This window comes from Natator depressus, chromosome 2 (genome assembly GCF_965152275.1).
Source record: "Natator depressus isolate rNatDep1 chromosome 2, rNatDep2.hap1, whole genome shotgun sequence".
In the NCBI taxonomy this organism is placed as follows: Eukaryota; Metazoa; Chordata; order Testudines; family Cheloniidae; genus Natator; species Natator depressus.
In genome coordinates, this window is record NC_134235.1 from 216,468,587 (window position 1) to 216,483,799 (window position 15,213).

The window sequence follows — 15,213 nt, forward strand, 5'->3', positions numbered from 1 at the left end:
TGTTTAGCAGCAATAAAAATCAGACCCAAGATGTCTCAAGTTGGGCACCCAAGATAAGTGGCTAATTTTGAAACTATAGGTGTGAAACCACTTGACATTTTCACACCATGGGCAAATAGAGAGCAGGCTGAGGCACCTGCTCCAAAAGGGGTGATGAGTGGATGAAGCTATGGATGTTGTCATGGGTTTGAGTGTGCCATTTAGACACTGGCCCCAATTTTTAAAGGTATTAAGTGTTGCTGCACTCAGTGTTGCAATGTCTAACTGATTTAGGAGCCTAAATCTTACTTTCTGAAGTGCCTAAATCAGTTATGTATTACAAAGCTGAGCACAACTACACTTAAATTCCCTTTAAAATCTGGGGCATAATCTTTCCTAAGGGGAGCACTGACAGATATTTTCAGGTGGGTGCCCAGCACTTTCTTTAAATCAAGCTGTCTTAAGATGTCTCACATTGGGCATCCAGCAACTGAGGCACCCCAAATCACTAGTCATTTTGGAAAATTTGGACTTTGTCTGTCACAGTTCACGATCTGGATGCAATCCAGGCCGGTAAGGGGTTGTCACCTCTTACCTTGTAAGGTGAAAGATCTTTGCCTAAGCAGGTTTCTCCCCATATTCAGTTCCCAGAGACTTCTACCCGCCCCGCTGGGACCCAACTTTTTCAGCTTGCAAGAACTCTGTTCCCTTGTGTCTGTCTAGTGATTGGATGCCAAAGATGACTTCTGTCCTTGCTTATTATATCCATGGGCGGTGTGCAAACTGCCTGCCTCTTCTGCCCAAGGCCCCACCCCTTCTGTGCCCCTCCACCGGAGCCCAGAGCCCCCCAACCACAGCTGCCAGCTCCCGCCCCAAGCTAGCACCCCCAGTCCCAGAGCTCTGGGCATGCAGATGGGTGGCAGAGCGGCCCCAGCCCTGGAGCGCCGTGAGGGCAGGTAGTATGGCCCCTGCCATCATGCCCCCCCCCACCCAGCCCAAAGAGCAGCTGGTGGGCAGCATGGGCCCAGCTTCCTCAGCCCCGGAGTGCTGGGTGGGCAGATGGTATGGTGCCAGTGCACCCAGCCCTGGAGTGCCCCCACCCCTTGGAGCACCGGGCGGGTGGCGCGGGCCCAGCTCCAGGCCCATTGCCAGCCCCACCCCAATCCGGGGCCACAGCACAGACAAGGGAAGAGCCACAGAGCAGGAAGCAGGAGGCGGCTGCCTGGGGACAGGGCATAGGCAGAGTCTCACCTGGGTATATGGAGAGACAGAGCCTCCCCCAGCAGCCTATTGTACCCGCCACCCATGCTTATATCTTCCAAAGTTTAATGACCTTGTTTCAAGAGGCAGGATGACTTCATGCTTTTTTTCCCTTCCTGTGGGCTTCCCATCCCTCTGTATGTAAATGGGGTTTCCAGGGTTTTGATTCCACCATATTTAATTTACATTGTAGACAGGTGACATTCCATCTGTGACATTTCCCTCCTGTCTGGAAGAGCCCTGTTTCTCCCTTTGTTTGGATACAGACTGTGAAGCCTAATATCCATGAATATTCGTAATTCCTTATATAGTGTTAATGCATGCATTTTACTATGATATTAATCACCAGTATATCAGAGCCTTTTGGGAAACACCTTACTTGATAACCATTTATAATACAGTAATATTGTGTATATAATCTGGTGTTTCAATTGCTTGCCACTTGAGGTTCAGATCCTTCTTTATAGTCCAGATAAAGTTTCTCTTTCCTGCTGGAAGCTGTCACCTTTCCCACTTGTTAGCTTGATACCTTTGTTTACCTTCTATGTGAATTGACCTTCATTGTCCCTGCCTGATGAGTGGGCTGGTGAGAGAAGCAAATGCATTCCTTTGTCTAGGGCAGTCCTGTTTACCAACTCCCCAAGACATGCCTGCCTTAAACACATTTTAGTCATCATTCCAGTGTATATACACAGCCCTTAGTACAGACCGCATACATACATCCCACAGGAATATTAATGATAAGTGAGTTAATAGTTTTCCAAAACCACAGTGCACGACACCTTTTGTGTACAGATTATAACCCCCGTGAGCTGGAGTACATTGAATTGGTCAGGCCATCTGAAACTCATTATAAGATACCAATGAGCCTCTTGGCCTCTGGTACTGGAATGCTCTAGAGGGGTCATAATTCTCCATCCTTTTTAGTTTTGATTGTTCAGGTCAAGTACTGCTGGCTCTTTCTGGATCTAAACCACACGCAGAATTGCTAAAGAATACATAACAAGACATAGTCCTGTGAGGCAAGGGACTGCTCAGATCTCTACCTTTGCCACGTGGGCAGAAGGATCAAACTCGCCCTTTGGTGGGTGCTTGTGGTAGTTGTTTGGGCCTAGCTTTAACTTAAGATTAGTTTCAGTGAAGGACTTTTCATACAATCATCATGTCTTTTTTATAAACCCTTCTTTTATTCTCATTGGTGAATGGCTCTGCTACATCCGCTGCATTTCCTGGGTTTCTAACATTTTTAACTACTAGGTTCTCAAAAGATGCTATACAATCAAAATACTAATAGGTGGCTGCAATCATAACTTCACCTTAACAAGCTTTTGTGTTTATATGCAGTACTAGTTTTTCATCTAGTTTAAATAAATCACTGATCTGAGATGTATACAGAGTCTTGCAACCTATTGAGTGAGATGTTGAAAGATCTAGTCTATGGGTCTGACTCTCATTTATGCTAAAATCCCTTTATATCACTCTGGCAGCGTAAAAGGTATTAAAATGGGCATAAATATCTGGAACCTTAGTGTTAATGAGAATTAGACCTTAGATTTGAAACTGATTGTAATATATAGCAGTCTCAAAATGCGGGTGACTTTGCAGGAAAAAAATAGGTATAATTATAAGTAAGGCTAAGATTTTGTCAGTTATTTTTAGTAAAAGTCACGGACAGGTTACGGGCAATAAACAAAAATTCAAGGAAGCCCGTGACCTGTCCAGTAGTAGACCTGACCTTTTACTAAAAATAATTGTGACAAAATGGGGCGGGGGGAATGGGGGGTCCAGCGCCCACTGCTGCTGTGGCTGTAGGATACCCCGGCCGCTGCTCGGAGCTGTGGAGGTCCCCCCACAGCAGCTCGGAGCTGCGGGGCCAGCAGCTGGTAGGTGTGGGGCCGCCCACAGCAGCTGGGTGCTGCGGGAGGCCCTGCCACCTGCAGCAACTGAGACCTTTGGGGCCCCTGCTGGCTGCCAGCTCCAGAGTCCCGCAGCCCCTGGGGCTGAAGCAGAAAATGCCACAGAGGTCTCTGGAAGTCATGGATTCTGTGACTTCCATGACATAATCGTAGCCTTAATTATAAGGTTATGTTATATGTGTGTATGGGCCTGGTCCTACAATCTCTTGATTATATGAGTAATCCAACTGGATTCAATGTGATTTTACTTGTATGAGTAAAGTTTTATTAGAAATGGCCCTATCTTTTGGATTGACAAATAATCATAATAAAACTTTATCTCCAAATGTGGAGTAGTGTATCTTGGATTTTTTAGTTTGGAAAGAAAAGGTGAAACTCTGAAGACCACTGGGAGGGGCAAAAAATCCCAGATCTCTATAGATCTAATTTTCTACAGACTTCTCTCAAATTGTACCACAAGGTGGCAGTTTGATTTTGAAAGTCAAGATTGATGTCTGATGAGCTCGAATGCTGCAAATATTTTGAAAATGCTGACACCAAACAATAGTCCAACTTTATTATTATTATTATTATTTATTATTTATTATAGTTTGGATCCATAGCACTGCAGGTCTGACTGATATTTTACAGATACATTGTACTCTGTAGGAAAACCAGATCTCTATCCTGAAGAGCTACAGTGTTATGTGTTAAATTAAACATCTAACAATATATGATCACAACAGATGAAGGTGAGAGGGAACAGACAGAGAAGACAACTGCAAATAAGGTAAACGTGAACACAGGCTTTTAAACCCAATCTGACTTCCACTGAAGTCAATAGGAGTTTGTCGCTGATTTCAAAAAGAACAGGAACGAAATGTTAGAGCTGGTTTTTTTTTTTCAAATTAAGAAGATTATTTTGGGCCGGATCCAAAGCCCACTGAAGTCAGTGGGAGTCTTTGTTACTTGTCTTTTTTTGACCAAGGGTGAAGGAAGGGGTAGAGAGCAGAAGAATAGAAATTAGCAGAGATAAGTAAGTTAACGAAAGGTACTGAGCTGTGGAGTGGGATTTCAAAGACAAAAGGGAGGCCACTTAGGGTATGTCTACACGCCAATTAAAAATGAAATGGGAAGCAAGGGGCACATGCACAGTTGTGAGGAGCAGTGAAGGTAAAGACAAAGAGTTTGCACTTGATGCAGAAACAGACAGGAGGCCAGTAAAGAAACTCAAAGGAATGGGAGTGACATAATCAGAGCAGTGTGGGAGGTGTTTTAAACTGTAGCCTTCTAGATAGACAGATTATTCTTAAAATGATCCTGTTGTACTGAACAAAGGATCTTCAGTCACCACATTTAATGTAATAGATAGCTCTTGATTATGTAATCTATCTCCAAGTATGTCATTCCGATTCTTAGCTTCCTGAGATGATTTTGTTTGCCCACAGCTCCTTTCATTTTCAGCTATGATTGTTCATATGTGCAAAATCTGATGGAGTGGAATAGTCAAAGGGTAGATGGAAAGTTGATAAGGTCTTTGCGAACTGGTTAGGGATTGTACACAAAGAGAAGCTTAGATGAAATGTAAATATAGCAATGCACTTTTTCCAGCTATCATACTGGAGATGCACTTAAAATTTCATCATATTTATTATTTAGACTCTCTGTACTTTTTGAGATACATTTAGATCTGTAAGCCGGTATAAACCAGTATATAAGGGCAGCTAAGGTAGAAAAGTCTGCTAGCAGGACATTTCAGAGAAGCACAGTAGCTGCTCTCTGCTGAGGGACCCACCTCCGACCAATGCTATCCAAAAGGTAGGTGGTAAGGAAGGTGTTTTTGGTCAAGTCACTTAGATTCTCTGTGCCTCATTCCCCATCTATAAAATAGGGATGCTGAAGTGCTGTGAGGAAAAATACATTCAAGACTATGAGATGTTCAGATACTACAGTAATGTGGGCCAGAAATTAAAGAGACGATAAAGTCAGCAAAATGGCATTATTGGCTTCCATATCTATTCTCTCTCGATTACTTCCATACCAAATTCACTCTGTTTGCAAATAAAAAGGCTATTTTGTAGACTGAAAACACTAAATTCTCTACTGGAACCTTAAAAGGATGCTGAGTTCTTTCTGGCTCTTGCATCATCACCAGTAAGAAAGATTCTTCAATCTTCTGACTGATTCATTTAAAAATACAACATTGCAATTATATGCAATTAAAATATTGCGGACAATTCACAAAACAGAATAAAATCCACTGTAATCTTCCACAGCTGCATTGGTTCTGTAATGGTAACAGAACTAAAAACTTGGTTTTGTCAGTACAATAGATTATGAAGGGTGTATCAGGTGTTTGCTAAAGCCCTTACTGCCTGAGCACACTCCACCCAAAAAGGTGTCCCTTTGTAGAAAAAGAACAGCAAGTTCAGATCTCCAAGAGCTGTGTAGAAGTGCCACCCAGAATGACCTATAAGAATTGATCCTCCAGTTGCTAGAAGGGCTGGTAGGGTGGAAGTCAATTAAGGCCTAGCAGACAAAATAAAAAGGGATGGCTAGCTCTGGATGTAGCTGGGAGAGAGGAGGAATTATCTACCCTGTCTTAAGCCAAGAAACCTGACTCCACTTTTTGGGTGGACCAGCAGACTGTTTGTTATGGAATGTAAAGCCCAGGTGGTCATTTTGAATTAAGTATCAGTTTAGTACTTTAAAGTTAAGGCGAGCCTGCTTTGTGAGATACTCCACTGGCTCAGGACAGCCTGTGACATGGATGTAACTTAAGACACATACAGAGACATTACGTTGACTAACAAGGCGTCACTTCACAATCACTTGTTTCTGGCCGAAAGCAAACTCCAAAGTGAAGTAGTTAAGTTGTTAGCTCTGTTGCAGAATAGGACTGAATGGGAAAAGTGGAAATGAATCATTTTCTTCTCTTCCCTTTTGTTCTCTGTATTTGCCTAGTCGTGAGTTAGCCTTCACTTCTTTGTCACTGTTTAATTTTTCTCCTTCATTCTAATAAAGTAGTAAAGAAGTTGGGGCCCCAATCATTTAATCATTTATGCATATGCTTAACTTTTCTTCCTATATCTGACACTGGTGTCAGGATCACATCTAGTCACTAACTGTTGCCGAACAGCAGTGATGTTCCCGTTCAGCAAGTCCTGTTTTTGAGTTTTCAGCTCTTGAAGATTCTGCTTAAAAAACTGCATCTGCTTAGTATGAAGCCACATGTATATTATAAAATCAAGAGTGCGGACACTGCTATGCCTGATCCATATTGTAATGGAAGTTTATTGCTTTGTTCTGCGCTGAGACATCTGTCTCCTAGCTCTGACAAATTATGAAGTGATTGGCAGTGGCCTCGCTAAAGCTTGTTTGGTTTTCATTTTATTTTTGGTGTGTTTCTGTATAACTTCTGCTCCAGAGGATTAAGTCTTTTCTGCTGCTACGTATTTATTTTAAGATGCCCAGAGGCTATTCGGTATGAGAAGTGTTGAAATATTATGTTTAATTTACAGATAAGTTGTCTTGTATAAATTGGAGCTGAGACAGTGAATAGTTTGTTTCCCTTAGAGGTATATACAGAACAAGATCAAACATACTGCAGAGAAATCAGATTTTCATTCTTTATTTTAATACCCACATCTCTTCCTTATGTTCCAAAGCGGAAAATGGGGGGGATTGGTTTTTGTTGTTGTTGTTGTTTTGTGTAAAACAGCAGTTATAAACAATATACCCTAGAAATGAAGCCCTAGGTTCGGCGTGGTTGAGAATATTTGCTTCAATTGACATTACCACATACTAGAGGATAACTGAAGCCTGGTCTACACTGGGGTGGGGGGAGGAGGATGGGGATTGATCTAAGTTATGCAGCTTCAGTATGTGAATAACATAGCTGAAGTCGACGTACTTAGATCTACTTACTGCAGTGTCTTCAGTGCGGTGAGTCGACAGCAGATGCTCCCCCGTCGACTCCGCCTGCGCCTCTCGCTCCGGTGGACTACCGGAGTCGACAGAAGAGCGCTTGACAGTCAATTTATCGTATCTAGACTAGATGGGATAAATCGACCCCCGCTGGATTGATTGCTGCCCGTCGATCCAGTGGGCAATGTAGACAAGCCCTCAGTGTTGGATTTATAAATGCAAGAACCAAAAAACTCCTGTCAGTATCATGAATGCTCCATAAAAATCTTACCTATGGAATAGTTGTGTTACGAGCAGTCCTTCCCCTTTCTGCAGCTTTGCCACAGCATTTTGCATTATTTAAAATATCATGGAATTCTTGTAATTGAACTTGTGATGTGACATTCCAGAGTTGGAGCTTCTTTTACAACTCTTTCATCGTGTTCTATTACATGAGGCAAAGGACTCCATTTCGAGCGAAGCCATTAAAAGGTGATTCTTCGTAAACAAGTGTCATCTCATAGCAACAAGATGAACAGAATTCCTTGTATATTTAAAGGACCCTGCAACAGGGAATGTCTCAGTCATCCCTTTTCCCAAGTACAACCACCACCTGCCTGGCCTCACTACGCTAACTGTCATAACAGAAGTGGCTTAAACAGGAGTCTTAAAGTTTGACTGAGGAAGAGGCGTTCATAACAAGCTATTCCTAGGAACTTTAGTCTGGGCTGTGAAAATGATGTTTATGAAAAACTGAAGTGGTATATGAGAGACTTTTTCTAATAAAGATACATAAGAAACAGGGGCTTTCCCAGAAATTTTTCACATGGTACACACAACTGAACCACTCTCACTTTAACTTACCATGGCGGCACTCTGTTGTGTCAGACCAAATTTCAGTGAGTAGCATTGTGACCCACTGTGCCAGATTGCAGCACCACTCAATTTGGGGGCCTTCTCAAATGCGGGGGGCAGGGCAAACTGCCCTCCTGGGTGACCCTGCCTCACTGTCAACCATACGTAATGTGCATTGTTCTAGGCATTGTACAAACATGTAAACAAGATAGTCCCTGCCCTAGAGAACTCTCAGTCTAGAATAATGACAGGGTACAACAGGTGAAAGAAACTCCCAAAAGATGAGGACAGGATGGAAGATGAACTAATAATAAATAGACATGTTATGCCTAACAGAGAACAGTCCCACTGCCTGCCTAGGTTATGCCTGTAGTTAAATGGACTCTTTTCACTGCGATTACTACCATTCTACTTTCTGTGGATGTAATCATGCAAATGCTTACTCATGTGAGAAGTACTATGAAGTAATGATGTGACAAATGCTGAGCTGAATAAGAGTTTGTAGTATTAGGCGCTATACTGTTTCAGTAGGGTATGCTACAGGCCAAATCCTGCTTACATTGCTCATGGAAAAACTACAATCGATAGAAATGGGAGTTTCGCATGAGGACTGGAGCGCAAGACTTACCTGTGAACTATTGCACTCACATTGGCTATTGGTTGATGCTCTACACTACAATTAATCATTGAATTCAGTTGATTCTTCGATTCCCCAGAGAGGATTTCAGTGTCCAGATCTGTCAATCTGGTGCCTTCATGAGCACCTAAAGTTACTGCAAATTTCAGGAAAACAGAAAGGAACCTTTTCCATGTAAAGCTTAAATTCTTCATAAGTTAAGTCAGGGTTATTAAAAGAGATTCCTTTAAAAATGCCTTTTCTGCCTTTTGAATGATCCTGTCTTTAAAATGGTAAAATACATTGACATTTCAAAGTTCTCTGTATGCTGGTTGGGCTTGAATTTCCTTTTTTTAATATTAAAACGTACATGTTGAAAGGACACATTTGCTCCAGCCTGTTTTGATTACAGTTTCTAAATTTGAGGGGAGAAGTCAGCTTGTTGTCTTAAAAGCATTTTATTTCCGTTTCACATCAGTTGCCATAGTGACCAATCACAGCTTTTTCAGAAGCATAAGAAACTCTTTACATAAGGAACTACATGTAGGTTTTGTTGTTACTTTGTTTTAATTTTTTCTATATTCCATGGGCCAAATCCTCCAGGACTTTAACTCCATTTTCACTTTAATTTTATCTCTCTCCACACTCAGGCTTATTCTCAAAGAAGTCAGTGGGAGTTTTGACTAAGTTATAAAATGAATAAAGATCACATGACTTGGCCTTTCCATTGAAATAATAATGCAGGAATTGGAAAAACACAACCCTGTGTCATCTGAATTTTCTTTGCCTTTATTAGGGTTCAACCAGGCACAACAGAAATAGCTTTTTCAGTTTGGAACTGTTACCTAAGCGTTTTCCAAAACTCTTTTGACTACCTTTTTTTTTTCTTGTTTTTATATGTGCTTTTTACTCTATAGTCCAGTGGCTGGGGCACCCATCTGGGATGTGGAGACCCCAGCTCCAGTCTCCCCACTCCAATCATTCTTTATCCACCATGGAACAGCTTCCTCAGGAGATACAGAGGGACAGCCCTTCCCCCCTTAGAATATTCCATAGCTCAGTGGTTAGTGCACTCTCCTGAGAGGTAGGAGACCCCTGTTCAAATCCTTTTCCCTCTCTGGCAGACAGCGGGAATTGAACCTGGGTCTCCCACATCTTAGGTGAGAGTTCTAACCACTGCGCTAAAAGTTAAAATGTCAGCACCACTTTCTCCACCTCTGGCCCCGTTGGGTAGAGTGAGATAGGTAAAAACTCATCCCTCCAAGAGGCACCTAAGCTGCCTGACTCTAGGTGGGTAGTTCCCATTCAGGGATTGCTAAACAGAGATTGGGCTGTAAGGAGGCACGTGACTTACGTGTGGAGAGAGATGTGATGTTTAGCCCTCTAGCTGGCATCTCCCAATGGCTAACTCAGACAGCTCCATGCCTAGCATGCTGGTTTTATGGGTTGCATTCTTAGGTGCCTGTTTCTCCCTGTTCATTGTATAGGGGGCCTAGACACCTAACTCAGCTTTGTGGAACAGTGTTCTTCCTGTTACTTTCCAGGTGCCTAAAAGTTAGGTGCTGTGACTTTCAGCATGCAATGCCTAAGTTCCTTCATGGATCCCATCCTAAGCAACTAAATACTTTTAAGGATCTGGGCCATAGTGATTAGACTGGAAGTTGCACATGCTTTGAGCCTCAGAAGATAAAGACCAATTTTCTCAACTCCAGCTGAGCTGAGTACACTTAGCTGCCTTTCATCTAAAGCTTGGTTTTCAGTTCTCTGCTCCCCTTGTGTTCTTTTTCTGCTTGATAAGTTGTACCACCTTCCCCCTGAGGAGGGCTCATTCTCCTTCATGCCAGTCATGATCATGGCTGAGTGGAGCAGTCCAGCAGGGACCTGAGCAAATTAGTCACGCGAGATAGGTACATGAAATTAGCCTGGGGAAAAACCCAGATGGAAGGAGACCAGAGAAATGGAGAAACATGCTGATTCTGGATATGAGTAGGGTGACGAGATGTCCCGATTTTATAGGGACAGTCCCAATTTTCGGGTCTTTTTCTTATATAGGCTCCTATTACCTCCCACCCCCGTCCCGATTTTTCACACTTGCTGTCTGGTCACCCTAGATATGAGTGACCAACAACAAGAAGCTGTTCAGTTTTTTAAAAATCCTGGAATATAATATAAATTTGCCAAAACTGAATTGTCCGAGGCAACTGGAGTACAGGTGTACTGTAAATGACTTACAGTAGTGTGGTCATGTTTGTGTTGTAAAGCTCTGTATTCTGATTGGTTGAGGAGTACTAATTTGCATAATAGGCAGATGGCTGTTTCTCAACGGCCATGCAGCATACTAGTAGTATACTGATTAGTAGCTAATAAGAATGCAGGATATGCACTAAAGCTAGGGGCAGAAACTTGATGATGTGCTTTCAATTTCAAAAACAAATTAATGATAGTTTGTAGTGAGCCAGTATAGCCTCCCTTTGGTAGAGAAGAAATGTAAGAGGAGAGTGACATCTAGATTAAAACTCAGGCTGAAACATTTTGAATCAAATGGAGCAATGCTGGAAGGTTGCCAAGTAGAATTAGAGAAACCCAACAGGGCTGTAACAATGGCAGGGGGAAAACATTTCAACATTCTTCCACAGTAGTGGGTGGCACACTGCCAAATGTTCATGAAATGTGAAAACAACAATCTGATTGCTGAGCTGAGTTGACTGTGAACAGACAGATTGGCACAAGTGTGAAAGTTCTTCTTTTCAACTAGAAGGGAAAGACTTTGCACTGTAATGTCTCCCAAAAGCAATGCGGTTTTACTACTGTAGAGATTCCTGCAATTCAGAGGAAAACCAAAGTGACCCATGCTCACGGTAGTTATTAGGGTACAAAATACTAGTCACTACAGTATAAATTAAAATAATCTAAACTCATGTAATATTGCTTAAATTCTGCCTCACATAGAAAAGTTTGGTCCCACCTGTTCTACCTCTCTCTGCACATATATATTAGGCATCTCAGTTTTCTTAATATGGGGCCAGATTCACTCTTGCTGGGGGAAAAGGGGCGTACGAGTAAAACCTATGCCTAGTCTGTCCTTGACTTCTCTGCCAGCAAGAGGCCAGCTGTGGCGGTGACTTGGTGATGTGGACAAAGGGACTGAGGCCAAGTCATGTCACATAGGTTCAAGCTCCTTGGCTGACTTCTGCATTCCTCTGGCCGGAACAGGGGTAGGACACGTGCGCCAAAATGTCATGGTTGGAAAATATTCCTTTTTCAGACGTTTCAGCATCTCAAGAATGTCTAACATCCATTTATTTGAGGATTACAGTGCAAGAGGTGGAGAATGCTAACTTTTAGTAGCACATCTTTGATAGATTCCAGTTAACAGCCTAATAGCGATAAAGATTGTACACTGCAACAGTTTATTTTTCACAAACATATTAAAAGTTGATGTGGAAAAAGCTGAAGTACTTGATGCTTTTTTTGCCTTGGTCTTCACAGACAAGGTCAGCTCCCACACTGCTGTCCTGGGCAACACAGTATGGGGAGGAGGTGAGCAGCCCTCAGTGATGAAAGAACAGGTTAAGGACTATTTAGAAAAGCTGGACGTGCACAAGTCCATCGGTCCAGATCTAATGCACCCGAGGGTGCTGAGGGAATTGGCTGATGTGATTGCAGAGCCATTAACCATAATCTTTGAAAACTCATGGCGATCAGGGAAGGCCCCAGACGATTGGAAAAAGGCAAATATAGTCCCCATCTTTAAAAAAGGAAAGAAGGAGAACCCGGGGAACTACAGACTGATCAGCCTCACCTCAGTCCCTGGAAAAACCATGGAGCAGGTCATCAAGGAAACCATATTGAAGCACTTGGAGGAGAGGAAGGTGTAGCCCAGTGGGCCAGTTTACCTGAGTTAATCCATTGGGGGAAGAGATAAGGAGCAGAACCTTCTTCCCCTCTGTTTTTCTTTGGACTTGTTTAGTAATTCGTTGAACCAGTTAAGGGGTTAATTATCTAAGGAGGGACATCCCTATATATATATATATAATGGGTGTGTGTGTGTGTCGTGTTAGTGTTTTTTATGTAGATTTAGAGGAAAGTTAGTTAATATAACGTACTTGAGCTCATTTAAGTAGGAGTTGAAAAAAGTGAAGTAGTCAGTTGAGAGTTCTGTGGTCGACCAAAGACATAACATACAAATATAGAAGATCATGCATTTCGTACGAATGCAACATCACCATAGCCAGGCTATTTTCAATCACGCTGACTGGTAGCATATAATCATACGTCTAATATGTCATATGTCTAATACGTCATAAGATCATACATCTAAAGTAATGTACCAACTAACACTTGTTGGTGAGTAATAACTCTAAATAAATAAATAAATAAATAAAAAGCAACAGGACTGTCCGAGCACAGCTGTAAACAAAAGTCCAACTTCCACCTAAGCGGGGTGTTTAAAATCCCAGAAGACTAAATTAAATAATAATGTAAAAATAGTTGATTAAGAGATATTAATCAACCAGGGAAAACCCTTACCAGAAGGTACCAAAAGATTTGTTTCCCCCACAGGTCATAAAGACCTTGTAACCATGCCTTTATCCCATATCATTGGTAATCCACCAAGCCAACAGTGTCTGTGTTCAGCAAAAATCATAGAGGCTTTGATCAGCAGCTAACATTTTGCTAAAAAGGGGAAGTGCTTTTGTACTCGGTGCTTAGGAGAAAAAAGGGAAATAGGCAAAGCAAACTGCTTCTAACTCAAAGTTTAGCAAATTAACTAAAATTAAAAACCCCTAAACATCTAATCGTATATGGGAAGTCCTCCGGCGACAGTGCTAGAGGAGCAGTTGAGTAAGCCAGACACTTTCATCTTAGGAAATAAGCAATTGGATGTTGTAGAGGGGGAGTGTGAAGAAGATTCCTTTAAAACAAAAAAGTTATGTCTAATATGTCTAATGTGCACGTACAAGGTAAAGAAAATCTTTACTACTACCTTTACTGTAAGCGATGGAAGCAAGCAAGGTAATGCCTTTAGGACAAGTTCAAGCATTCAGTACTTGCTACTTGCATGTTTGTATTCTACATACCTTCTAAATTGAAGTAATCAGTTGTGTATTATTATTCCATAAATAGGTATCAGGTTAGTTGCAACTCCAGACTTACCCAATATGCAAGAAAGCTGGCAACATAAAATCTTTTTGCTTTATGCAGGAATCATTATTTTAAGGAAGTGCTGAAGCTTCTTCAACATGTAGCAAACTTTGCTACCCGCAAGATAAATCGTGCTTCTCATTATAGGTCCTAATTCATCAATGTAAAATGTGGAATTAATCTAATTACAGTTTAGCCTTCATATTTCCTGAAAAATATTAACATCTACTTTAATTCTTTTTTTTCACCCATTTCTGTTTTAATCTAGGATCTAAAGATTCAAGAAAAGCAGGTTCCTGGCTTAATAACCACACTTATGTTATAGGCAAACCAAGGCTATATACCTAGAACAAATTAATAATTTCAACCCTTAGGATTCCTAGACCTGCTCTAAATTAAAATGTTTAATCCATTGGTGGTATGCTGGAATTACTTGTTTAAACTTTTTCTGAACTTATTACTCTTTTGAATTTATTTTTATGTTTTGTGTCACGTAACTAAACCAATTTTTTTTGACTCCTCACATGTTGGGTAAGTTTTTGTTGCAACAATAATCTTCTGCGCAATTAGTAGTAAAATATTTTTTCCACGCTATTTCAGTAGTAAAATTAGAATCTAGCCACCATGGTGTCTGTCCTTCTACGACACCTGGGGTGGTTCAATCTTTCCAAAAATCAGTCAAGAATATAGGTATGTTTGTCTCAATGAACAATTTATGTGAAACTAACTCTTTATATATATATATAATTAGCTTTGATTTGGAATTTGTCAGGCAATGTGGCTAGTTATTTGGCAAAACCCAAATTACAGTTCAAAAGTTTCTTGAGCAAACCACCATCCTATTAATGTAAGATTAATAGCTATATATAGCTATAGTGCTTTATAATGTCATATATTTTGCTTAGTTTTCATAATAAAGCTAACATAACCTGGTATTAAAATAACCATCAGGGTTATCACCCCAACAAGGGGGGGGTGTGAATATGTCTAGTGAAAAGTAATCTTGTTAACTGTTTAGCTATTTGTTATTTGTGAATTTGCCCTTGTAAAATATTTTGGTATTTTTGTTTAGGAATAGCAAAAGAAACTAAATTGCTAAATTAGTAAATGCTATAACATCAAATCTCACTGTGCTGTACCAGAGGAGAGACATGTCTTTGCAGGTACTCAGCAATAAGACAAGACCCTCAGAGAGGACCCAAATCCAGTTTACAGCACTATGCTGACCGCGTTGCTCCTCCTCTGCAGCAGTCTTGTTCAAAAAGGCAAACTCACAAGCTCCAGTGTTTGAACCATGTGAAGAAAGCAAACAAAATAGACTTTGTTGTTGTCATAAATATAAAGGGAAGGGTAAACCCCTTTAAAATCCCTCCTGGCCAGAGGAAATCTCCTCTCATCTGTAAAGTGTTAAGAAGCTAAAGGTAACCTCGCTGGCACCTGACCAAAATGACCAATGAGGAGACAAGATACTTTCAAAAACTGGGAGGAGGGAGAGAAACAAAGGGTCTGTGTGTCTGTCTATATTCTGTCTTTGCCAGGGATAGACCAGGAATGGAG